The 26607-nt window shown below is 44.6% G+C and overlaps 1 protein-coding gene across 1 annotated transcript in view; it reads right to left on the bottom strand.

Annotated features, from left to right (window-relative positions):
* The window catches only part of oser1 (oxidative stress responsive serine-rich 1), a 58691-nt gene extending 49772 nt beyond the window's left edge, over window positions 1–8919 (bottom strand). Inside the window, exon 1 of the mRNA XM_068048633.1 lies at window positions 8570–8919. The gene's annotated coding sequence lies outside the window, so the exon portion shown is untranslated. The remainder of the gene's footprint in view (window positions 1–8569) is intronic.
* Between the last annotated feature and the right edge of the window lie 17688 nt (window positions 8920–26607).

The following is a 26607-nucleotide window of genomic DNA, read 5'->3' as shown; positions in this document are numbered from 1 at the left end:
TCATAACTTAGGCTGACATTTTATCCCTTGTGTGCCTTATCAAGGTGGATGGAAAAGATCCCAAGGCACTAATCGAAGAAAACCAGGGAAGTTTTCAAATGTCCTAGTCAAGATTTATCCTTCACCCAAAAGGCAGAGATTTATTTGGCCCTTTACTGCATTGCTGTTTCTGGGACTTTTCTGGGCACAAACTGGTTGCCCTGTTCCCCAAGTTGTAACTTCACAAGTAACTCACTGGGTGTGAATCGCTTTTCAACATCTTCTCTTCTTTGGCCTCCTTGTCTCGAGAGGCCAAAGGTAAGCGCCTGGAGGTGGTCAGTGGTTTGTGAAGCAGCACCTGGAGTAGCGATAAAGGCCAATTCTAGAGTGACAGGCTCTTCCACAGGTGCTGCAAATAAAATTGGTTGTCGGGGCTGTTACACAGTTGGCTCTTCCCTTGCGCTTCTGTCTTTTTTTCTGCCAACTGCTAAGTCTCTTCGACTCGCCACACTTTAGCCCCGCCCTTATGGCTACCCGCCAGCTCTGGCGATGACTGGCAACTGACTCCCACGACTTGTGATCAACGTCACAGGACTTCATGTCGCGTTTGCAGACGTCTTTAAAGCGGAGACATGGATGGCCGGTGGGTCTGATACCAGTGACGAGCTCGCTGTACAATGTGTCCTTGGGGATCCTGCCATCTTCCATGCGGCTCACATGGCCAAGCCATCTCAAGCGCCGCTCGCTCAGTAGGGTGTATATGCTGGGGATGTTGGCTGCCCCGAGGACTTCTGCGTTGGAGATACGGTCCTGCCACCTGATGCCAAGGATTCTCTGGAGGCAGTGAAGATGGAATGAATTGAGACGTCGCTCTTGGCTGACATACTTTGTCCAGGCCTCGCTGCCGTAGAGCAAGGTACTGAGGACACAGGCTTGATACACTCGGACTTTTGTGTTCCGTCAGTGCGCCATTTTCCCACACTCTCTTGGCCAGTCTGGACATAGCAGTGGAAGCCTTTCCCATGCACTTGTTGATTTCTGCATCAAGAGACAGGTTACTGGTGATAGTTGAGCCTAAGTAGGTGAACTGTTGAACCACTTCCAGACTGTGATCGCGGATATTGATGGATGGAGCATTTCTGACGTCTTGTCCCATGATGTTAGTTTTCTTGAGGCTGATGGTTAGGCCAAAATCGTTGCAGGCTGCCGCAAGCCTGTCGATGAGTCTCTGCAGACACTTTTCAGTGCGAGATCTTAATGCAGCATCCTCAGAAGAGGATTTCCCTGATGAGGACTTTCCGTACTTTGGTCTTCGCTCTTAGACGGGCAAGGTTGAACAACCTGCCACCTGATCTTGTGTGGAGGAAAATTCCTTCTTCTGAAGACTTGAACTCGTGTGAGAGCAGCATGGAGAAGATTCCAAACAGTGTAGGTGCGAGAACACAGCCCTGTTTCACGCCACTCAGGATAGGAAAGGGGTCTGATGAGGTGCGCGCTATGCTGAATTGTGCCTTTCATATTGTCATGGAATGAGGTGATGATACTTCGTAGTTTTGGTGAACATCCGATCTTTTCTAGTTGTCTGAAGAGACCATTGAAGACATCACGAGGATGAAAAAGGTGTTATACACACATAAGTTAGAATCATAGAGGCTTACAGCACAGGAGGCCATTCATCCTGTCTTGTTTGTGCCAGCTCTTTCAAAGTGTTATCCAAATGAGCTCCACATCCCAGCTTTTTCCCCCATAACTCTGCATATTATTTCAAGTATACATCCAATTGCCTTTTGAAAATTACTATGGAATCTGATTCCACTACCCTTTCAGATCTTAACAACCCAATGTGAAGAAATTTCTCATTTCCCACATTCATTTAAATCTTAGACCTCTGGTTATCACCCAAGTTGCTCTATCAAAACTTATCAATACTTTTAATACCTCCCCACTCTAAGGAAAGCAATCCCAGCTTTTCCAATCTCTCCACATCAAAAATTCCCTTTCCCTGATGTCATCCTGGTAAATCTCCTCTATACCCGCTCCAGGGCCTCAACATCCTTCCTAAGATGTGTCGTTCAGAAATGTACACAAATACTTCAGCTGAGGCATAATCAGTGATTTATAAAAGGTCCAGCATGACTTTATTTTTGTGCTCAGTGCTGCTATTTTCAAAGCACAAGTATCCCATATGCTTTGGAAAAAAAAAGCCTGATTAACTTGCCCTACCACTTCAATGATCTGTGAATGTGCACCGCCAGATATCTCTGCTCTTGCGCCCACCCCCCACCAAAATATCATTTTGATTATACTACCTCCTCCATGTTCTTTCTCCCTTAGTGCATCATTTCACACTTATCTATATTAAACTGCATCTGCCATGCGTCTGCCCATTTCACCAGTCTTCCTGTGTCGTCCTGCTACTATCCTGTTCACTATTTACTACAGTGGCAAGTTTTGTATCATCCGCAAACTTTGAAATTGTACTCCCTATACCACCCCCCCAAGTCCATATCATTGACATTCAACAAGAAAAGCAATGATCCTAATACAAACCCCTAGGAGATCCCACTGCATACTTCCCTCCAGTCAGGAAAACGTCTGTTCACTGGTTACTCGCTGTGTCCCATCACTTAGCCAATTTCAAACCTAAATTACCACTGTCCCTTTTACACCATTTGCTTCTGTCTTCTGAATAAGTCTGTTTTGTGATTCTTTATCAAATGCCCTTTGAAAGTCTATATGTACACAACATCTAGTGCACTGCCTTCATCAAGTCTCTTACTTCAAGGAACCTTTTTTTTCCCCATCATCGTAAAGCAATCCAAGACATTTTCCGATACTAGAGCTATAGAAATAGCAACTTGATGCTTATATCCTTTCACCACCACCACCACAAAATTTGGCAGCTTTCCTTTTCTTCTGGTACAGGACTATAAACTACCAGACTTACTGAAATTAATTTAACAGCTTTACAGGGCAGGATTTGAATGCACAACATCCGGATTGCTGCTCCAGTACCATAACCATAACAGGACACAAATACACAACTAATCACTAATGAATCCGATAAGGAGTTAAGTGAAAAACTTCTTTACCCAGAGAGTAGCTAGAATGTGGAAATCATTACCAGAGTAGTTGAGGATAATAGCATAGATGTATTTATGGGGCAGCTAAATAACAAAAAAGGAATAGGATATGCTGATAAGGTGAAATGAAGTAGGGCGGTTCAAGGTTCGTGTAGAATATAAACACAGATATCGACCAGTTGGGTCAAATGGCCTCTGTGCTGTAAATTCTGTGGTACATCTTTAGGCACAGAACCAAAACAGGTCTGTGATCTGAAGTGTTAAACTCAGAATCCTTACTTTTGCTGATGTTCACACTCCAACCTAGAATGTGAAGGGTCTGCATTCAGAACATTAAATAGCTTTGTATATTTTGTAGACCCACTTCTTATGGGAACACATAGCAGTACAAATCTCACGAGCGCTCGTTGTCCTCCTACTCACATATTCCATGCTCCCTGTTCCATTTTCTCCAATTGTTTATTTCCAGCCATTCCTGCAGACTGCACATCCTCAGAATCCCTTGCCTCCTTAGGAAATCTGTGTGTGGCCCATGTTCTAACATTTCATATTTTCCAAATGGATCAAATAATCTAACAAGCAAGCCACCCCATTCTCCACAAAACAAGAATTTTAGAAAGAGAAAAAAAGACACACTGCTGTAGAAAGCCTGCTTTTTAGGTCTTTCAGCTGATACATGGATGTATGGCAAAAGCCAGAAAGAGATCAGAAAAAGGTGGATTAAAGCAATTAAACTATTTAACACACATCAGACGTGGATGTTACATGCAGTTCTCCTGAATTATGCAGTATGCAGATACATGTACATTGTAGCAATGCATGACCTGGAACCCAACTTTATTTAAAACAAAATTATAAATGTAGACCATGAAATTAGTATATCTGTGGAATGGAAAAATTACACGAGAAACTTATTTTCAATTGATGCATTTGCCACATTCCATGATTCAATGTTATATTTCCTATTTATTTGGAACACCATAACATAAGGAAGTAAATTCACGATATTCACAGGTTCGTAACTACTTAAAAATAACCAGTATGAATCTCCAATGAAGTCAAGCACAAGAAGATATTTGAGACCAAAGAGAAGGAAATGAGTGACTTGGAGACGATTGTTCCCATGCACCTCCTGCCCTTGTTCTCCAGGCAGAACATACATATTACAAGGCATCTGTCATGTCCTCAGATGCCCTAAAGCACCTTATAGCCAAGGAAGTAATTTTGAAGGGCAGTCACTGTCGTAATATAGCAAATGCGCAGACAATTTGTGCATGGCAAGCTCTCACAAATAGCAGCGCAATAATGATGAAATCATCCTGTTTTAGTGATATTGGTTGAGGAATAAATATTGGCCAGGACATTGGGAGAACTAGATGAGGGGACGGAGTGTATCCAAGTTTGCTGACGATATAAAGCTGGGTGGCAAGATGCAAGGAGGAGAGTCTGCAATGGGAGAGAGATAGGTTGAATTGAGTGGGCAAAAAGGTGGCAAATGGAGTATAATGTGAGGAAATATGAGGCTATTCATTTTGGTAGTAAGAATACACAAACAGAATATTTTTAAATGGCGAGAAACTTTAAATGTTAGTGTTCAGAAGGATTTAATTGTCCTTGTATAGGAAACAAAGTTAACATGCAGATTGGGAAGGCAAATGGTATGTTAGCCTTCATTACAAGCGGATTGCAGTACAAAAGTAAGAAAGTTAGAATCAATTCTGAGGGACAGGATAAACTGCCACTTCGAAAGGCACGGATTAATCTGGGATAGTCAGCATGGATTTGTTACTTAACTGAGTTTTTTGAGGAAGTAACCAGGAGGATTGATGAGGGTAGTGCAGTGGATATAGTCTACATGCATTTTAATAAGGCATTTGACAAGGTCCCTACGTGGCAGGCTGGTCAGTAAAATGAAAGACATTGGATACAGGGGAATATGGCAGGTTGGATCCAAAATTGACTCAGTGACAGAAACCAAGGGTAGTAGTCAATGGATGTTTTTGCGAATGGAAAGTTGTTTCCAGTGGCGTTCCACAGGGCTTAGTGTTGGGTCCCTTGCTATTTGTGGTATACATTAATGATTTGGACTTAAATGTGAGGGGCATGATTGGGAAATTTGTTAATGACACAAAAATTGGCCATGTATTTGATAGTGAAGAGGATAGCTGTAGACTCCAGAATATCAATGGTTTGGTTGAGTGGACGGAAAAGTGGCAAATGGAATTCAATCCAGATAAGTGTGAGGTAATGCATTTAGGGAGGACAAATAAAGTGAGGGAATACACAATAAACAGGATGATACTGAGAGGGGTAGAAAAAGTGAGAGACCTTCGAGTGCATGTCCTCAGGTCCCTAAAGGTAGCAAAACAGGTAGATAGAGTGAAGAAGGTATATGGAATGCTTTCCTTTATTGGCCGAGGTATAGAATACAAAAGCAGGGATGTAATGCTGGAACTGTATAAAATGTTGGTTAGGATACAGTTGGAGTATTGCATACATTTCTGGTCACCACATTACAGGAAAGACAAAATTGCTCTGGAGAGAGTACAGAGGAGATTTACAAGAATGTTGCCAAGACTTGAAAGTTGCAGCTATGAGGAAAGATTGGATAGGTTGTTTTCCTTAGAACAGAGGAGGCTGAGGGCTGACTTAATTGAGGTGTACAAAATTAAGAGGGGCCAAGATAGAGTACACGGGAAGGACCCGTTTCCCCTAGCAGAGAGGTCAATTACCGGGGGCACAGATTTAAGGTGATTGGTAGAAGGATTAGAGGGGGACATGAGGAAAAACTTTTTCATCCAAGGGTGGTGGGTGTCTGGAATTCATTGCCAGGGATGGTGGTGGAGGCAGAAACCTTCAGTTCTTTTAAAAGATAGCTGGACACACACCAGAAGTGCTGTAATCTGCAAGGCTGTGGACCAGGTGCTAGAAGGTAGGATTAGATTGGGCGGCTAGTTTTTTTGGCCGGCACAGACACAATAGGCTGAATGGCCTCCTTCTGTGCTGTAATTTTTCTATGGTTCTAAGTCTTGCTGCAATTGTATAGGGCTTTGCTGAAACCACACCTGGAGTACTGTATACAGTTTTGGTCTCCATACCAAATACTTACTTAATTTGGAAACAATGCAGTGAAGGTTCATTAGATTGATTCCTGGGATTAGGGTTGTCTTACGAGGAGATCGAGTAGGATGGGCCTATACTCTCGAAAGAGGTGATCTCATTGAAACAACATTGAGGGGGCTTGGCAGGGTGAATGCTGGTGGGAGACTGTTTCCCCTGACGGGGAAGCCTAGAACTGGTGGTCACAGTCTCAGAACAAGGGGGAAAGCCAGTTTGGACTGAGATGAGGAGAAATTTCTTCACTCAGAGGGTTGTGAATCTTTGAAATTCCATAATAGAGGGCTATGGATGCTCAGATGTTGAGTATGTTCAAGGCAGAAGTCAATAAATTTTTGGACTCAAGGGAATCAAGTGATATGAGGATTAGGCAGGAAAGGTGTCAAGGATCAGCCATGATATTAAAAGGCAGAGCAGACACAAGAGGCTCTACAGCCTACTCTGCTCCTATTTCTTATGTCTTAAGTCTCTTGTTCTTCTAATAGTGCCATGGGATCTTTTGCCTTCACCTGAAAAGGAAGACGGCACACCCAACACCACATCTGAAAAATAACACTTCTGATAGTCCAGGCTGATGCTCCCAGTGCTGCACTGTGTGCTCAAGTTTCTGGATTGGGGCTTGAACCAACAACCTTCGGGCTGAGGCAAGAATGCTACCATCTGTGTCAAAGCAGGAAAACACACCCAGTCCAAACCATTTCCATAAATTAATCACTTGTCCTGATTGAGAACTCAATAGTACAGAACACGCTGAGATACTGATGTTAAATTAGGGGAAGTTCCAAGCTATACATCCCTGGAAGGTCAAGGTTCAACCCCATCTACTCTTTGATACATTTAGCATTGGGAGCATTTCAACTGGCCATGACATCTTCAGGATAGGGAAGAGAAAGCAAATAAATCCTCATGTCCTCACTCTTGATTGGTGACTTCGGAGAGAAAATACATGATTGAGTACAGGAGCATACTGGTTACGTTACTGGATGAATAACCCAGCGGCCTGGACCAATAATCCAGAGACTTGAGTTCAAATCCCATAACAGCAGTTAGAGAATTCAGTTAATTAAACAAATCAGGAATTAAAAGGCTGGCTTCAGTAACGATAGCCATAAAACTACTGGATTGCCATAAAAACCCACTAATGTCCTTCAGGGAAGAAAATCTGCTGCCCTCACCTAGTCTGGCCTACAATGACTCCAGACAGACAGCAAGCAATAAAGAAAAAATAGAGTCAGAGTTATACAGCACAGAAACAGGCCCGTCAGCCCACCGTGTCTGCGGCGGCCAATTTTCCAGCACTTGGCCTGTAGCCTTGTATGCTATGGCGTTTCAAGTGCCAATACCACCCCTTCAGGCAGTGTTCCAGATTCCAAACACCCTCTGGGTGAAAATCTTTTTCTTCAAATCCCCTCTAAACCTCCTGCCCCTTACCTTAAATCTATGCCCCCTGGTTATTGACACCTCTGCTAAGGGAAAATGTTTCTTCCTATCTATGTCCTTCATAAATTTTGTGTACCTCAATCAGGTCCCCCCTCAGCCTCTCTGCTGTAAGGAAAACTACTCCAGCCTATCCAGTCTCTCTTCATAGCTGAAATGCTCCAGCTCAGGCAACATCCTGGTGAATCTCCTCTGCACCCTCTCCAGTGCAATCACATCCTTCCTACAGTGTGGTGACCAGAAATGTACAAGAAAAGACCTGCATTTATATAGCACTTTTCACAACCACCAGATGCCTCAAAGCACCTTACAATCAATTAACTACTTTTTGAAGTGTCTTCACTGTTGTAATGCAACATGACTCACTCTTAACTGCCCTTTGAAATACACCTAGCAAACCACTCAGTTGTATCAAACCACTACAACAAACTGTAGCAGTTCAAGAAGGAAACTCACCACCTTTTCAAAGATGATTAGAGATGGGCAATAAATGCTAGTCTGTGATATCCACAGCCCATGAATGAATTTTAAAAAATGTAATTTTCCCTCTTGCCTCCTCCTACAGTTGAACAGCTACTAAACAGACGTTAGGTCCAAACAGAGGTGATGCCTCCCACAATCGAACAGCTTGTCAAACACTCAGCTTTTTTTCAAGGAAAGGGGACGGTTCTAAGCTGCATAAAAGAGGCAGAAGAAAACGCTGCACATGCCAATTACTATTGCAATTAACACTGAAGATTTTTTAAAAGTCCAGATTACCAACGAGACAAAACTAAGTCTTGTAGATGACACTGCACATTTAGGCCTCCTAAACATCCTCGGCTCTAAAGCCAAACAGATCCATAACGATGAGTCAGGTCACATTTTGAGAGAGAATTATTAATTTGGCATCAATTTCACGCGCAAACATTTAAAAAAATTAAAGACTCGAGACTTTTTATTTTGTCTTTTACCTTCCGTCTCCTCGCAGCAGGAGCGGGGCTGGGGGGGGCTAGCGTAGATCAGCAGCGGGATCCTGGTGGCTTAGGCCGTGGTATGACGGCGCTGTTTTTTCAGGGGCGGGAAGGAGTAACAGGCAAGGCCGGAGCCTCGGCCCCGCGGTTTCCCCTCCTCACGCACACGAAGCCCCTTCCCGCCACCCACTGAGGGCACAGTTGGAGGCTTATCCTTTCAAAAGATGGGCGATCAGGTTAACGCGAGGGGGAAGAAGGCAACGCTTGCCTCAGGTAAAAGGAGTTAATGATCTGAGGCTTTTCTTTTCCCTCCTCCTTCTGCTCCTCCCCCCCCCCCCTTGCGCCTCTTGTTTACATTCAAACGTTCAGCGCACGTACTGCACGTGCCCGCACGCAGGACCGCGCGGGCGCGCACGCACACACATGCAGAGGCGCGCGCAGTGACTCCGCATCTCCGCCGCCGCCACTGTGCGCGAAGAAAGCGCGCGACGTCGCTAACTGACGTCAACTGCATTGACCTATTCCCCCTCCCCCTCCCCCTTCCCCCCTCGAGCTGACGCTGTTTTGAAATTGCCGCGCAACCGTCACCCGCTCGCCACGCGACCTGACCGATGAATATTAATGAGGGGGCGTGGCACGAACAACAACAACAACACCATGATGGTTTACCCAAGTGTGATCTTGAAATGGGTCTCGATAGACAGGAAATAAGGAGATAAAAGCAAAATACTGCGGATGCTGGAACTCTGAAATGGGAAGAGAAAGTTCTTGAAATATTCAGGAGGTCTGAGTTAGTGTTTCAGGTCTGTGTCCCTTCATCAGAATTGGCAAAAGTTAGAAATGTCTTTGAGCAAGTGAAAAGGGGGTAAGAAGAACAAGAAGGAAAGTCTGTGCTAGGACAGAGGGGGAGAGATTAAATGGCAGAGATGTCATGGAACAGAATGAAAATGGAGTACTAAATAGTTGTAGCGAAATGCAAAGCATGAGTCCAGAGAGAGTGCTAATGGCAGAATAATGAACAGCTCTGTACAAAAGCAAAAACATGAAAAACAAGTTTAAGACGAGCACATGGTTAAAAAATAAATAATTGAAAAAGAAAATATATCTTAAAATAAATAAACAAAAAATAATGGGTTCATGGTCTTAAATTATTGAACTCAATATTGAGTCCAGAAGGCTGTAGAGTGCCTAAATTTTTCCTCAACCAAGGATTCCATCCTCCCCCTCCTCCCGCCTCCCACTGTGGTTGACAGGGCCCTCGAGCATGTCCGACCCATTTCCCACACTTCTGCCCTCACCCCTGCCCCTCCTTCCCTTGCCCTCACTTTCCACCCCACCTGCCTTCACATCCAAAGGATCATCCTCCACCATTTCCGCCACCTCCAGCATGATGCAACCACCAAATACATCTTTCCCTCCCCTCCCCTGTCAGCATTCCGAAGGGACCGTTCCCTCCGCGACATCCTGGTCCACTCCTCCATCGCCCCCGACACCTCATCCCTTTTCACGGCACATTCCTATGCAATCGCAGGAGGTGAAACAGCGATTTACTTGTACTTCTTTCAATTTAGTATGCTGTTTTCGCTGCTCACAGTGCGGTCTCCTCAACATTGAGGAGACCAAATGCAGATTGGGTGACCGCTTTGCAGAACACCTCCGCTCGGTCTGCAAGCAAGGTCCCGAGCTTCTGATTGCTTGCCATTTTAATTCACCACCTTATTCTCATGCCCACATTTCTGTCCTCAGCCTGCTGCGGTGTTTCAGTGAACATTAACGCAAGCTTGAGGAACAGCACCTCATATTCCAATTAGGCACTCTACAGCCTTCTGGACTCAATATTGAGTTCAATAATTTCAGACCATGAGCCCCATTATTTTTTGTTTATTTTTTAATTCATAATTTCTTCTTTATCGATTATTTAATTTTTAACCATGTGCTAGTGTTAAACTTGTTTTTCATGTTTTTGCTTTCGTACAGAAATGTTCATTATTCTGCCATTAGCACTCTCTCTGGACTCATGCTTTGCCTTTCGCTACAACTATTTAGCACTCCATTTGCATTCTGTTCCATGACATCTCTGCCATTTAATCTCTCCCCCCTCTGTCCTAGCACAGACTTCTTGTTTTTCTTAGCCCTTCCCCCTTTCACTTGCTCAAAGACTGTTACATTTCAAATTTATGCCTGTTCTGATGAAGGGCCACAGACCTGAAATGTTATCTGTTTCTCTCCACTTTCTGTTCTCACTAAATAAGGAGAAACTGTTTGCAAAGGCAGGAGGGTCAGTGACCTTAGGACCTGGATCTAAGCTGATTGGCGAAAGAAACCGAGGCGATGATGAGGGAAAATTTATTTTTCTTATGCAGCAAGTTATGGTCTGGAATGCATTTCCCAAAAGGACAATTGAAGCAGATTCAGTCATAACTTTCAAAAGGGAATTGGATAAATACTTGAAGGAGAAAACATTTTCAGGGCTATGGAAAATGAACGGTGGAGTGAGACTATTTGGGTAGCTCTTTCAAAGACCTTGTACAGGCACAATGGGCCCTTTGTGCTGTGCCATTCTATAATTCTATGATGTAGGTTGGCCCATGTTAACAAAACATTCAGGCTAGAATAGTGTTCCATTATTTTGTGGTAAAACATGGGAATCTATATTTTTAAAAACTGAAAAAAAGGATTTCATGGACATTGAAACATCTGGAGATAGCTGAACTTTATGGATGCTTTTTTTTAAAAAAAAGGAAGGTCAACAAGAGGTTCCTAGTTTTGATCAGTAAACAAATACCGGAAAACAGGTGATTCAAGTAAGCACACGGGGGATTGACTTAAGAGCTATGCTTTGTTGTAACAAGAGAAAATTTATGACTAGCATGAGACTTGTCTGGAAAAGTAGTTTCATTTTGAACTGTTAAAAGCCAGTTGGTTTGGACTAAAGCAGGCAACTCTCTTGCTGTACAGCTGCTGGAAGACCTATGCGAAGCCTTCTGCAGTTGAATTTCTTTGACTGCCTACCCAAAACAGACTGTTCATCAACCTCGCCTGGAAAAATTCCTATTGGCCGCCAACTATCCGACTCTGGGACACCTCGCCAAACGAAAGGGCTACCATCGCTATGCGATCCCATAACCAACGGATCAGATCCAAGCTCTGTAGCCCTTACACATCCAGTCATGAATGGTGGTGGACAATTAAACAACTAACTGGAGGATGTGGCTCCACAAATATCCCCATCCTCAATGATGGGGGAGCCCAGCACATCAGTGCAAAAGATAAGGCTGAATCATTTGCAACAATCTTCAGCCGGAAGTACCGAGTTGCTGATCCGACTCGGCCTACTCCCGAAGTCCCCAGCATCATAGATGCCAGTCTTCAGCCAATTTGATTCACTCCGTGTGATATCAAGAAACAAGTGAAGGCTCTCGATACTGCAAAGGCTAAGGGCCCTGACAATATTCCAGCAATAGTGCTGAAGACCTGTGCTCTAGAACTTGCCACGCCCCTAGCCAAGCTGTTCCAGTACAGCTACAACACTGGCATCTACCTGGCAATGTGGAAAATTGCCCGGGAATGTCCTTTACACAAGAAGCAGGACAAGTCCAACCCGGCCAATTACAGCCCCATCAGTCTACTCCCGATCATCATTAAAATGCTGGAAGGTGTCGTCAACAGTGTTATCAAGCGGCACTTGTTTAGAAATAACCTGCTCAGTGATGCTCAGTTTGGGTTCCGCCAGGTCCACTCAGCTCCTGACCTCATTACAGCCTTGGTTCAAACATGGACAAAAGAGCTGAATTCAAGAGGTGAGGTGAGAGTGACTGCCCATGACATCAAGGCAGCATTTGACTGAGTATGGCATCAAGGAGCCCTAGCAAAACTGGAGTCATTGGGAATAGGGGAGAAAATTCTCCGCTGGTTGGAGTCATACCTAGCGCAAAGGAAGATATTTGTGGTTGTTGGAGGTCAATCATCTCAACTCCAGGACATCACTGCTGGAGTTCCTCAGGGTAGTGTCCTAGGTCCAACCATCTTCAGCTGCTTCATCAATGGCCTTCCCTCCATCATAAGGTCAGAAGTGGGGATGTTCGCTGATGATTGCACACCATTCGCAACTCCTCAGTTACTGAAGCAGTCTATGTAGAAATGCAGCAAGACCTGGACAATATCCAGGCTTGGGCTGATAAGTGACAAGTAACATTCGTGCCACACAAGTGCCAGGCAATGACCATCTCCAACAAGAGAGAATCTTACTGTCTCCCCTTGATGTTCAATGGCATTACGATTGCTGAATCCCCCACTATCAACATCCTGGGGGTTACCATTGACTAGAAACTGAACTGGAGTAGCCATATAAATACCATGGCTATAAGAGCAGGTCAGAAGCAAGGAATCCTGCTGTGAGTAACTCACCTCCTGACTCACCAAAGCCCATCCACCATCTATAAGGCACAAATCAGGACTGTGATGAATACTCTCCACTTGCCTGGATGGGTGCAGCTCCAACAACACTCAAGAAGCTCGAAACTATCCAGGACAAAGCAGCCCACTTGATTGGCACCCAATCCACAAACATCACTCCCTCCACCACTAACGCACAGTAGCAATAGAATTAGAAAGACTTAGGCTTGAATTACAAAAAGACAGTGAAAAAGAAGCAAAGGAATTTGAATTAAAAAAGATGGAACTAAGACAAAAGGGTGATCTGGCCAGGACGGATCTGAGTCCAGCCTAGGACCCAGTGAAAAGCTGTTTAAATTTATACAAGCTCTCCCCAAGTTTGAGGAAAGGGACGTAGAGGCATTCTTCATTTCTTTTGAAAAGATAGCCAAACAAATGAAATGGCCAAAGGAAAGCTGGACACTGCTTATGCAAAGCAGGTTGATGGGCAGAGCTCATGAAGTTTATGCCATGCTTTTTGAAGGGGCTTCTGTAGATTATGAGATGGCAAAAAAAAGGCTTTTCTCACTGCGTATGAGTTAGTCCCTGAAACTTACTGCCAGAAGTTTCAGAACCTCCAGAGATTGGCTGGGCAGACTTATCTAGAATATGAGAGGGTAAAGCAAAGTAATTTTGATCATTGAATATGGGCATTAAAGATGGAAGCCACGTATGAGAACTTTAGAGAACTAATTCTCTTGGAAGAATTTAAGAATTCTGTCCCTCCAGTAGTGAGAACTCATGTAGAGAACCAAAAAGTTTCAAGGCCCAGAAAAGCAGCGGAAATTGCTGATGATTTTGAGCTTGTGTTTAAGCCCAAACCCTTTGTCCGTCACCCCCACAAATCCAAGAAGGATAGAAGTTGGGAGAGTGGCAAGTTGCCAGGGACAAGAAGGGGCAGCTGGGAACGCCCCAGGATACCTTTCTCAGGCCAGAAAAGAGGGTGCTGAAGGTAGAAGTGATGTCCACAAGCCTAAGTGTTACCATTGTCACAAGGTGAGACATCTTCGTTCAGAATGCTGGAAGTTGTGAAGTAACCCACGGAACTTGTTGGGGTACACAAAGCTAATGCAGAGAAAGGGGCTCTGACTGAGAGTACAGCAGATCAGGCTATAGCTTTGACGGCAGCTATAAAACCAAATACAAAAACCAATATGATTGTCGGGGTTGAGAATTAGATACCTGAAAGTTATAGGGAATTCTTGTCGAAAGCAAAAAGTAACTCCTTATTCCTCAAGTGAGGCAGGCAAGCCTATAGTTATACTTAGGGATACAAGAGCAACCCAAACTCTTTTTCTGGGGAAAGGCATAATATATCCACCAGAGAGCACACTAAATGCTAAAGTTTTAGTTAATGGTATTGGCAGGGAGTATATACCCGTACCTTTGTATCGAGTGCACCTAGAGTGTGACCAAATGTCTGGGATGGTAACTAGGAGTTTCTATAGTTTGCCGGTAGATGGAATTGACCTACTCCTAGGGATTGATTTGGCCAGAGCAAAAGTATTAGTTTCTCACATAGTCACAGAGAAACCAAGTGAAGTCAAAGAAGCAGAACAGTTACAGGAAAAAGTTCCAGGAATTTTTCCTTTGTGTGTGTAACCTGAGCAATGGCTAAGCAAGTTCCATTGTCGGAGGTAAAATTGGCACCACGGACAGATAGCCGAATATCTGAAACTTTCTTTGGGGATTTATATAATCCAAATGAAATGCTTGATAAATCTTCTCTGATCACAGCTGAACAAGCTGATCCAGAGTTAAATAAAGTGACACAATCAGCTCTGACAGAAGCTGAGGCAAAAGGAGTTCCAGAAGAGTATTATGTTAAAGATGGGGTTCTGATGAGGAAATGAAGACCATCTCACAGACCTGCGGACAAAGAATGAACAGTTGTTCGACAGGTAGTGGTACCGCCTAAGTATCACTGGGGTATTATTAAGGTTAGTGTATGAAATTCCAATTGCAGGACATAAGGGGTCTGGAAGACCAAATCACTTATACGTCAACATTATTACTGGCCAGGTCTTCTCAAGGACGTGGTGCAGTTTATAAAACATGTCATATATGCCAGATTGTGGGAAAACCGTAACCTGCAATAAAACTGGCCCCTCTAATTCCCAAACCAGTTATTGGGGAACCATTTAGTAGGGTGTTGGTAGACTGTGTCGGACTCTTTGCCGAAAACAAAAGCGGGTCACCAATACATACTCACTATCATGGATATGGCTACTCGATTCCCAGAGGCCATTCCTTAGAGGACAATTACTGCTAAGGTAGTGGTAGAGAAGTTAACCCAATTCTTTATTAGATATGGATTACCAATTGAAATTCAGTCTGATCAAGATTCCAATTATATGTCTAAGATCTTTAAAAAAGTTAAAGTCTTCAGCATACCACCCACAGACACAGGGAGCTTTAGAAAGGTACCATCAAACCCTCAAAACAATGATTAGGGCATGCTGTTATGAACATCTGCATGACTGGGATAAAGGGCTAGTCTTTCTTTTATTTGCCACTGGAGATTTACTGAATGAGTCTACAGGTTTTAGTCCTTTTGAATTAGTTTACGGACAGGAGATATGAGGTCCTGTAAAACTAAAGAAAGGTTTTTAGAACAGAGGGATGAATCTTCTGTACTAGACTATGTATCCATATTACGGGAACGGCTCACGAAAGCTTGCAAAGTGGCTCAGAAACACCCTAAAGCATTCCAAACCACTATGAGAAAATGGGAAGGCAAGCATGCTAAGACCTGAACATTTCAACCAAGGGATGAAGTGTTAGTATTATTACCTTTACAGGGTGAACCATTAAAAGCATGGTTCAGTGGTCCATATGAAGTGGTCAAAATAATTGGTAAGATAAGTTATATGTCAATCACTCCAGATCGCTGGAAAGAGTGGACTGTGTCATATCAATATGTTAAAACAATATTATCGCAGGGAGGAGGATAAGCAAGCACAGGTATGTCAGGTAGTAGGGACAGTGAAGAATGAAAGGGATAATGAGGATGAGGTAGAAGGAGGCCTAGACAATTCTCAAATTGAATCTCCTACCATCCGGTTAGCTAATATGGAATTGCTAGGAAGATTGGACGCCATGCTTTCATATTTAGATGCAGAACAACGAGATGACCTAACAAGACTACTAACAGCATTTAAAAGAGCCTACAGGGATAAGCCAGGATGTACAACCTTCACCACACATGATGTGAATGTAGGGGAATCCGTTCCTATAAAACAGCATCCTTACTGCTTAAGTCCAGACAAACAGGCCCAAGTAAAAGCAGAAATCCAATACATGCTGGAAAACAACTTAACTGAACCTAGTCAAAGCAGCTGGAGGTCACCAATAGTATTAGTGCCTAAACCTGACAGTTCAACCAAACTTTGCATAAACTACAGAAAAATTAATGCAGTAACAAATTCCTCGCTTGGAAGACTGTATTGATAGAGTGGGCAGTGCCATGTTTCTTACAAAGATAGATTTGTTAAAGGGATACTGGCAAATTCCTTTAATACCCCGAGCTAAAGAAATATCAGCTTTTGTCACACTGGATGGGTTTTTCCAGTGTCAAGTGATGCCATACAGGTTAGGGGGTACTCGAGAAACTTCTCGGAGACCGGTGATCCCAGTAATAACCAGTGCACCAGCTGGACCTCATCGTCACAAGGCGAGCCTCTATAAACAGTGTCCAAATCACACACAGCTTCCACAGTGCGGACTGCGACAACGACCACTCTCTGGGGTGCAGCAAAGTTAGACTCAAACCAAAGAAGCTACATCACTCCAAGCAGAAGGCCCGCCCGCGCATCAACACTAACAGAATTTCTTATCCACAGCTGTTGCATAGGTTTCTAAATTCACTTGAAAATGTCCTTCAAAACACTCCTGCAGGGGATGCAGAGACAAAGTGGGCCCACATCAGAGACACCATCCATGACTCAGCAATGACCACCTTTGACAAACGTGAGAAGCAGAATGCAGACTGGTTTCAATCTCACTTTGAAGAGCTGGAACCTGTCATAGACGCTAAGTGCACTGCACTGTTGAAATACAAGAAAGCCCCCAGCGAGCTAACATCTGTAGCACTTAAAGTAGCCAGAAGCACCTCACAAAGAACAGCCAGGCGCTGTGCAAATGACTACTGGCAACACCTATGCAGTCGTATTCAGCTGGCCTCCGACACCGGAAACACCAGAGGAATGTATGATGGCATTACGAGAGCTTTTGGGCCAACCATCAAAAAGATCGTCCCCTCAAGTCTAAATCAGGGGAAACGATCACTGACCAACACAAGCAAATGGACCGCTGGTGGAGCACTACCTAGAACTCCATGGAAAATGTCACTGATACCGCCCTCGATGCAGCCCAGTCTCTGCCAGTCATGGATGAGCTGGACGAACAGCCAACAAAATCGGAACTCAGTGATGCCATTGATTCTCTAGCCAGTGGAAAAGCCCCTGGAAAGGATGGCATTACACCTGAAATAATCAAGAGTGCCAAGCCTGCTATACTCTCAGCACTCCATGAACTGCTTTGCCTGTGCTGGGATGAGGGAGCAGTACCAAAGGATGCCAATATCATCACCCTCTATAAGAACAAGGGTGACCGTGTTGACTGCAACAACTACCGTGGAATCTCCCTGCTCAGCATAGTGGGGAAAGTCTTTGCTCAAGTCGTTTTAAACAGACTCCAGAAGCTGGCTGAGTGTGTCTACCCTGAGGCACAGTGCAGCCTTCAAGCAGAGAGATCCCCCATTGACATGCTGTTCTCCCTTCGCCAGTTACAGGAGAAATGCCGCGAACAACAGATGCCCCTCTACATTGCATTCATTGACCTCACCAAAGCCTTTGATCTCGTCAGCATACGTGGTCTCTTCAGACTACTAACAAAGATCGGATGTCCACCAAAGCTTCTAAGTATCATCACCTCATTCCATGACAATATGAAAGGCACAATTCAGCATAGCGGTGCCTCATCAGACCCCTTTCCTATCCTGATTGGCGTGAAACAGGGCTGTGTTCTCACACCTACACTGCTTGGAATCTTCTTCTCACTGCTGCTCTCATATGCATTCAAGTCTTCAGAAGAAGGAATTTTTCTCCACAAGATCAAATGGCAGGTTGTTCAACTTTGCCAATCTTAGAGCGAAGACCAAAGTACGGAAAGTCCTCATCAGGGAACTCCTCTTTGCTGACGATGCTGCATTAACATCCCACACAGACGAGTGTCTGCAGAGACTCTTCAACAGGCTTGTGGCTGCCTGCGACGAATTTGGCCTAACCATCAGCCTCAAGAAAACGAACATCATGGGACAGGACGTCAGAAATGCTCCATCCATCAATATCCGCAACCACGCTCTGGAAGTGGTTCAAGAATTCACCTACCTAGGCTCAACTATCACCAGCAACCTGTCTCTCGATGCAGAAATCAACAAGCGCATGGGAAAGGCGTCCGCTGCTATGTCCAGACTGACCAAGAGGGTGTGGGAAAATGGTGCACTGACACGGAACACAAAAATCTGAGTGTTTCAAGCCTGTGTCCTCAGTACCTTGCTCTACGGCAGCGAGGCCTGGACAACGTATGTCAGTCAAGAGCGACGTCTCAACTCATTCTATCTTCGCTGCCTCCAGAGAATCCTTGGCATCAGGTGGCAGGACCATATCTCCAACGCAGTAGTCCTTGAGGCGACCAACATCCCCAGCATATACACCCTACTGAGCCAGCAGCGCTTGAGATGGCTTGGCCATGTGAGCCGCATAGAAGATGGCAGGGTCCCCAAGGACGCATTGTACAGCGAGCTCGTCACTGGTATCAGACCCACCAGCCGTCCATGACTCCGCTTTAAAGATGTCTGCAAATGCGACATGAAGTCCTGTGACATCGACCACAAGTCGTGGGAGTCAGTTGCCAGTGATCGCCAGAGCTGGCAGACAGCCACAAACGCGGGACTAAAGAGTGGTGAGTCAAAGAGACTTATCAGTTGGCAGGAAAAAAGACAGAAGTGCAAGGAGAGAACCAACTGTGTAACAGCCCCGATAACCAATTTTATCTGCAGCGCCTGTGGAAGAGTCTGTCACTCTAGAATTAGCCTTTATAGCCACTCCAGGCACTGCTCCACAAACCACTGACCACCTCTAGGCGCTTACCCATTGTCTCTCAAGACAAGGAAGCCAAAGAAGAATAGCCAGTGTTCCTAACTGTGCAGTTTACCTTGCTGAGGTGCTGGTCTATAGTGTCACTTGGAAGGAACACATGAAACAACAGGGAGGCTATATTTGGAAGGTTGCAATGGGCTGATTTGAATAACCTTTGTGGAAAAATGTAAAACCCAGAATGCCAGAATATTCCGATGGAGTTTACTGTGGCAGCCTTATCACTTAAAGATTGTCCACATTTTGGGAAAAAGTAATGTTATTGCAGATGCTTTGTCGCGAATCTAACTTTGTTTGATTATATGAGTAAAGATGGTACAAAGCAAGATTGTATTAACTACAAGTATAGAGTGAAAGGGGGGCATGAGTGTGGAGAATGTGTTTAAAATGTTTTCGACTTCTGTTTTATACAATGTAATGAAACGCATTCAAAAATGGCATTTCATTTTGCCAAGGGTGGAGGTGTTACGGAATTTCCTTTTTTTGTGGTAAAACTTGGGAATCTATATTTTTAAAAACTGAAAAAAAAGGATTTCATGGATATTGAAACATATGGAGATAGCTGAACTTTATGGGTGTTTTTTAAAAAAAGAAAGAGGAAGATCGACAAGAGGTTCCTGGTTTTGACCAATAAATAAATACTCAAAAACACGTGATTTCAAGAAAGCATCACAGGGGGTTGACTTAAGAGCTATGCTTTGTTGTGACAAGGGAAAATTTATGACGAGCATGAGACTTGCCTGGAAAAGTAGTTTAATTTTGAACTGTTAAAAGTCAGTGGGTTTGGACTAAAGCAGGCTACTGGAATTTGAAATGGACCTGCCAGGAGTTCGGAAGAAAGCAATTACCTCTCTTTGAAGAATGCCTGCTATTGAAAAGCAAAAGCCTGTGTGAAGTGGTACTCTTGCCTCCTGCATTTCTAAGAAACCCTGAATATTTGCAGAAACCTTGCATCTTCAAATGAACTTTGCATCAAATGTGTTGGAACTAACCCTCTGTTGCTGCACACTTGCTGGAAGACCTATGCGAAGCCTTCTGCAGTTGAATTTCTTTGAATGCCTACCCAAAACAGACGGTTCATCAACCTCACCTGGAAAAATTCCTAGTGGCATCCAACTATTTGACTTTGGGGCACCTCACCAGACCAAAGGACTTCCATCAATATCTTTTCAGTAAAGGTTATTTCTTTTATTCATTCTATTTCATTGTAACGGCTGTAAACAAAAATCCCCTTTTTACTGGTTAACCGGCTTTTGGATGCATGTGAGTGTGTTTGAGGGCTAGGATATAAAAAAATACAAGGCTTTAATATTTCAATTATATATATTTTCACTTCATTATTGGTTAAGACTTGGTTTTATAATAAACAGATAATTTTGTTGTTATTCTGGGGACAAAGAGAATATCTAATTGCCTGTTTCAGTAAGTGGGAATATTTATTGATATGCTGTAGCCTGTGGAGAAGTGGGACTGAATTAACAGTGCACCTCTGCCGCCTCGGTCGTAACAATTGGTTACGAGGCAATCCCAATTCAGCTTCTTACTGTCCTAGAAGTCGTATGGCATAATGTGATTCTCTTTCAGATACTTGTCCGATTTTGCCTTGAAGATAAAGAAGAACGACTATATATAACACTTTTCACAATTTTGGAACGTCCCAAAGTATTTACACCCAATGAAGTACTTTTGTACAGTCCCTGTTGCAATTGCAAGTAAGACAGCAGCCAATTTGCACACAGAAAGGTCTCATAGCAATGCGACAATGATCAGATGATCTGCGTTAGGTGTTAGCTGAGGGGCAGATATTGTCCAGGACAGCAGGGAGAACTTTTAAATCGTACCATGGGATCTTTTACATTTTATCTGAAAGACAGCACTCTACTTTTAGATACTTTTTATTCATTTGTGGGATGTGGGCATCACTGGCTAGGCCAGTATTTATTGCCCATCCCTAATTGCCCTTGAGAAGGTGGTGGGGAGCTGCCTTCTTGAACCGCTGTAGTCTTTGGGGTGTAGGTACACCCACAGTGCTGTTAGGAAGGGAGTTCCAGGATTTTGACCCAGCGACAGTGAAGTAACAGTGATATAGTTCCAAGTCAGGATGGTGTGTGATGTGGAGGGGAATGTGCAAATGGTAGTGTTCCCATGCACCTGCTGCCCTTGTCCTTCTAAGTGATAGAGGTCACAGGTTTGGAAGGTGCTGTCGAAGGAACCTTGATGAGTTGCTGCAGTGCATCTTGTAGATGGTACACACTGCTGCCACTACGCGTCAGTGGTGGCGAGAGTGAATGTTGAAGGTGGTGGATGGGGTGCCAATCAAGCAGGCTGCTTAGTCCTGGATGGTATCGAGCTTTTTGAGTGTTGTTTCAGCTGCACCCATCCAGACAGGTGGAGAGTATTCCATCACACTCCTGATTTGTGCCTTGTAGTTGGGCATTGGGGAGATAGGAGGTGAGTTACTCGCTGCAGAATTCCTAGCCTTTGACTTGCTATTGTAGCCACAGCATTTATGTGGCTGCTCCAGTTCAGTATCTGGTCAATGATAAACCCAGACATGTTGGTGGGGGATTCAGCAATGGTAATGCCATTGAATGTCAAATGTAGATGGTTAGATTCTCTCTTGTTTGAGATGGTCATTGCCTGGCACTTGTGTGCTGAAAATGTTACTGCAGATGCTGGAAATCTGAAATAAAACAGAAAATGCTGGAAATACTGATCAGGTCTGGCAGCATCTGTAGAGAGAGAAACAGAGTTAACATTTCAGGTTGATGACCCTCCATCAGAACTTTACTGGGCATGTCAACCTAGATTTTGTACTCAAGTGTCTGAAATGGGACTATGAACCCATAACCTTCTGACTAAGAGGCAAAAGTGAGCCACATCTGGCTCACAAGTAAGGAAGCAGATTAGAGTTTTTTTATTCACTCATGGGGTGTGCACATCACTGGCAAGGTCAGCATTTATTGCCCATCCCTAATTGCCCTTGAGAAGGTGATGGTGAGCTACTTTCTTGAACCTCTGCAGTCCTTGTGGTGAAGGTCCTCCAAAGGTGCTGTTAAATAGAGAATTGAACGATGCCAATGAAGGAACGGCGATTTATTTCCAAGTCAGGTTACTAAGTGACTTGGAACAAAACTTGGAGGTAGTGGTATTCCCAAGCATCTGCTGCCCCTTTGCTCCCCACGAATCTATCCTTGGCCCCCTCCTATTTTTCATTTACATGCTTCCTCTCAGTGACCTTATCCAAAAGCACTGCGTTAACTTTCACGTGTACACTGACGACAGCCAGCCCCACCTCATCACCATCTCTCTCAACTCCTCCATGTTGCTAATTTATCAGACTGGTTGTCCGGCATCCAGTACTGGATTAGCAGAATTTTCCTCCAATTAAATATTGGGAAGACTGAAGTCATCGCCTTTGGACCCCACTCCAAACTCTGTTACCTAGCTGTCGACTCCATCCTTCTCCCTAGCAACTCTCTGAGACTAAAACCAGACTGTTCACAACCTTGATGCCTCATTTTTAAAATTCTCATCCTTCTTTTCAAATGCCTCTATGGCCTCAGATATCTCTAACTCTGTAATCTCCTCCAACCCCATACCCCTCCGAGATTCCTGCTCTCCTCTACGGCAATGTAGTTCCAAATCAGGATGGTGTGTGACTTGGAGGGGAAATTGCAGGTGGTGGTGTTCCCATGCATTTGCTGCCCTTGTCCTTCTAGTTGGTAGAGGTCGCGGGTTTGGAAGGTGCTGTCGAAGGAGCCTTGGTGCGTTGCTGCAGTGCATCTTATAGATGGTACACACTACTGCCACTGCTTCGGTGGTGGAGGGAGTGAATGTTTGTAGATGGGGTGCCAATCAAGCGGGCTGCTTTATCCTGGATGGTGTCGAGCTTCTTGAGTGTTGTTGGAGCTGCACCCATCCAGGCAAGTGGAGAGTATTCCATCACACTCCTGACTTGTGCCTTGTAGATGCTGGACAGGCTTTGTGGAGTCAGGAAGTGAGTTAATCGCCACAGGATTCCAAGCCTCTGACCTGCTCTTGTAACCACGGTATTTATATGGCTACTCCAGTTCAGTTTATGGTCAATGGTAGCCCCTAGGATGTTGATAGTGGGGGATTCAGCAATGGTAATGCCATTGAATGTCAAGGGGAGATGGTTAAATTCTCTCTTGTTGGAGATGGTCATTGCTTGGCACTTGTGTGGCGCGAATGTTACTTGCCACTTATTAGCCCAAGCCTGGATATTGTCCAGGTCTTGCTGCATTTCTACATAGATTGCTTCAAGTATCTGAGGAGTCACGAATGGTTCTGAACATTGTGCAATCATCAGCGAACATCCCCACTTCTGACCTTACGATTGAAGGAAGGTCATTGATGAAGCAGCTGAAGATAGTTGGGCCTAGGACACTACCCTGAGGAACTCCTGCAGTGATGTCCTGGAATTCAAATAATTGACCTCAACAACCCCAACCATCTTCCTTTGTGCTAAGTATGACTCCAACCAGCGGAGGGTTTTCCCCTGATTCCCATTGACCTCAGCGCGGGCTCCTTGATGCAATAATCGGTCAAATGCTGCCTTGATGTCAAGGGCAGTCACTCTCACCTCACCTCTTGAGTTCAGCTCTTTTGTCCATGTTTGAACCAAGGCTGTAATGAGGTCAGGAGCTGAGACCCCCTGGCGGAACCCAAACTGAGCATCACTGAGCAGGTTTTTGCTAAGCAAGTGCCGCTTGATGACACTGTTGATGACACCTTCCATCACTTTACTGATGATTGAGGTTGATGGGGCTGTAATTGGCCGGGTTGGACTTGTCCTGCTTTTTGTGTACAGGACATACCTGGGCAATTTTCCACATTGCAGGGTGGATGCCAGTGTTGTAGCTGTACTGGAACAGCTTGGCTAGGGTCGAGGCAAGTTCTGGAGCACAGGTCTTCAGTACTATTACCGAATATTGTCAGGGCCCATAGCCTTTGCAGTATCCAGTGCCTTCAGTCGTTTCTTGATATCACGCCGAGTGAATCGAATTGGCTGAAGTCTGGCATCTGTGATGCTAGGGACTTCAGGAGGAGGCCGAGATGGATCATCAACTTGGCACTTCTGGCTGAAGATTGTTGCAAATGCTTCAGCCTTATCTTTTGCACTGATGTGCTGGGCTCCCCCATCATTGAGGATGGGGATATTTGTGGAGCCACCTCCTCCAGTTAGTTGTTTAAATGTCCACCACTATTCACGGCTGGATGTAGCAGGACTGCAGAGCTTAGATCTGATCCGTTGGTTATGGGATCGCTTAGCTCTGTCTATTGCATGCTGCTTACGCAGTTTAGCACGCAGATAGTCGCGTGTTATAGGCTGACCTCATTTTGAGGTATGCCTGGTGCTGCTCCTGGCATGCCCTCCTCCACTCTTCATTGAACCAGGGTTGGTCTCCTGGCTTGATGGTAATGGTAGAGTGGGGGATATGCCGGGCCATGATGTTACAGATTGTGGTTGAGTCCAATGCTGCTGATGGCCCACAGCGCCTCATGGATGCCTAGTTTTGCATTGCTAGATCTGTTTGAAATCTATCCCATTTAGCACGATGGTAGTGCCAGACTTAGCAGTTGGCAGGAAAAAAGTCAGAGGTGCGGGGTGGTGGGGTGGTGGGGGGGTTGGTGGTGGGGGCCAGCTGTGTGGCAGCCCCGACTACCAATTTTATCTGCAGCACCTGTGGAAGAGTCTGTCACTCTAGAATTGGCCTTTATAGCCACTCCAGGCGCTGCTTCATAAACCACTGACCACCTCCAGGTGCTTACCCATTGTTTCTCGAGACAAGGAGGCCAAAGAAGTGCCACACAACACGAAGGAGGGTATCCTCAATGTGAAGGCGGGACTTCGTCTCCACAACAACTGTGCGCTGGTCACTTCTACCAATACTGTCTTGGACAGATGCATCTGCGGCAGACAGATTGGTGAGGACGAGGTCAAGTATGTTTTCCCCTCTTGTTGGTTCCCTCACCAACTGCCGCATACCCAGTCTAGCAGATATGTCCTTTAGGACTCGGCCAGCTCAGTCAGTAGTGGTGCTACTGAGCCACTCTTGGTAAGGGACATTGAAGTCCCCCAACCAGAGTACATTCTGTGCCCTTGCCCCCACTACTGTATAGCACTGTGCCACCACCTCTGCTGGGTCTGTCCTGCCGGTGGGACAGGACATACCCGGGGATGGTGATGGCAGAGTCTGGAACATTGTCTGTCAGGTATGATTCCGTGAGTATGACTATGTCAGGCTGTTACACCTTTGTTCAAAAAAGGTGTAAGGATAAACACAACAACCACAGGCCAGTCAGTTTAGCCTTGTTGGTGGGAAAGCTTTTAGAAACGTTAATCCGGAACAAAATTAACAGTCACTTGGACAAGTGCGGATTAATTAGGGAAAGCCAGCACGAATTTGTAAAAGACAAATTCTGTTTAACTAACTTGATGGAGTTTTTTGATGAGGTAACAGATGTTTAATGAGGGTAAATATGGTTGATGTGGTGCATATGGACTTCCAAAAGGCATTTGATGAAGTGCCACATAATAGACTTGCTCGCAAAGTTGAAGCACTTCCCAAAAGTGAAAGTGGCAGCATAGATACAAAGTTGGCCGAGTGGCAGGAAACAGAGTAGTGGTGAACAGTTGTTTCTTGGACTGGAGGAAGGTATACAGTGGGGTTCCCCAGGGGTCAGTACCAGGACCACTGCTTTTCTTGATCAATATTAATGACCTAGACTTGGATATACAGGGCACAATTTCAAAATTTGCAGATCACACAAAACTTGGAAATATTGCAACTATGAGGAGGATGGTGATGGACTTCAAGAGAACATAATCTGGTGGAATGGGCAGACACATGGCAGGTGAAATCTAATGCAGGGAAGTGTGAGGTGGTACACTTTGGTAGGAAGAACAAGGAAAGGCAATATAAAATAAAGTGCACAATTCTAACTGGGGTCCAGGAACAGAGAGATCTGGTGGGTATATGTGCACAAATTGTTGAAGGTGGCAGTACAGATTGAAAAAGGAGTTAATAAGGCATATGGGATTCTGGGCTTGATAGATAGGAACATAGAGTACAAAAGCAAGGAAGTTATGATAAAACTGTATAAACTCTGGACACTGCATATTAGGAAGGATGTGAAGACATTAGAGAGGGTGCAGAAAAGAATTACAAGAATGGGGTTCCACGGATCAGGAACTTCAGTTACGTGGGTAGGTTGGAGAAGCTGGGACTGTTCTTAGAAGAGAAGGTTGAGAGGAGATTTGATTGAAGTGTTCAAAATCTTGAAGGGTCTGGACAGAGTAGATAGGAACTGTTCCCATTGGCAGAGGGTTGAGAACCAGAGGACACCGATTTAAGGTGATTGGCAAAAGTACAATGGCGACATGAGGATAAACTTCTTTAGGCAGTGAGTGGTTTGGAT

This window comes from Heterodontus francisci, chromosome 16 (assembly GCF_036365525.1).
Source record: "Heterodontus francisci isolate sHetFra1 chromosome 16, sHetFra1.hap1, whole genome shotgun sequence".
Taxonomy (NCBI): Eukaryota; Metazoa; Chordata; class Chondrichthyes; order Heterodontiformes; family Heterodontidae; genus Heterodontus; species Heterodontus francisci.
Note: the sequence above shows the minus strand (reverse complement) of the source record. Positions and strands in the feature narration are given on the sequence as shown.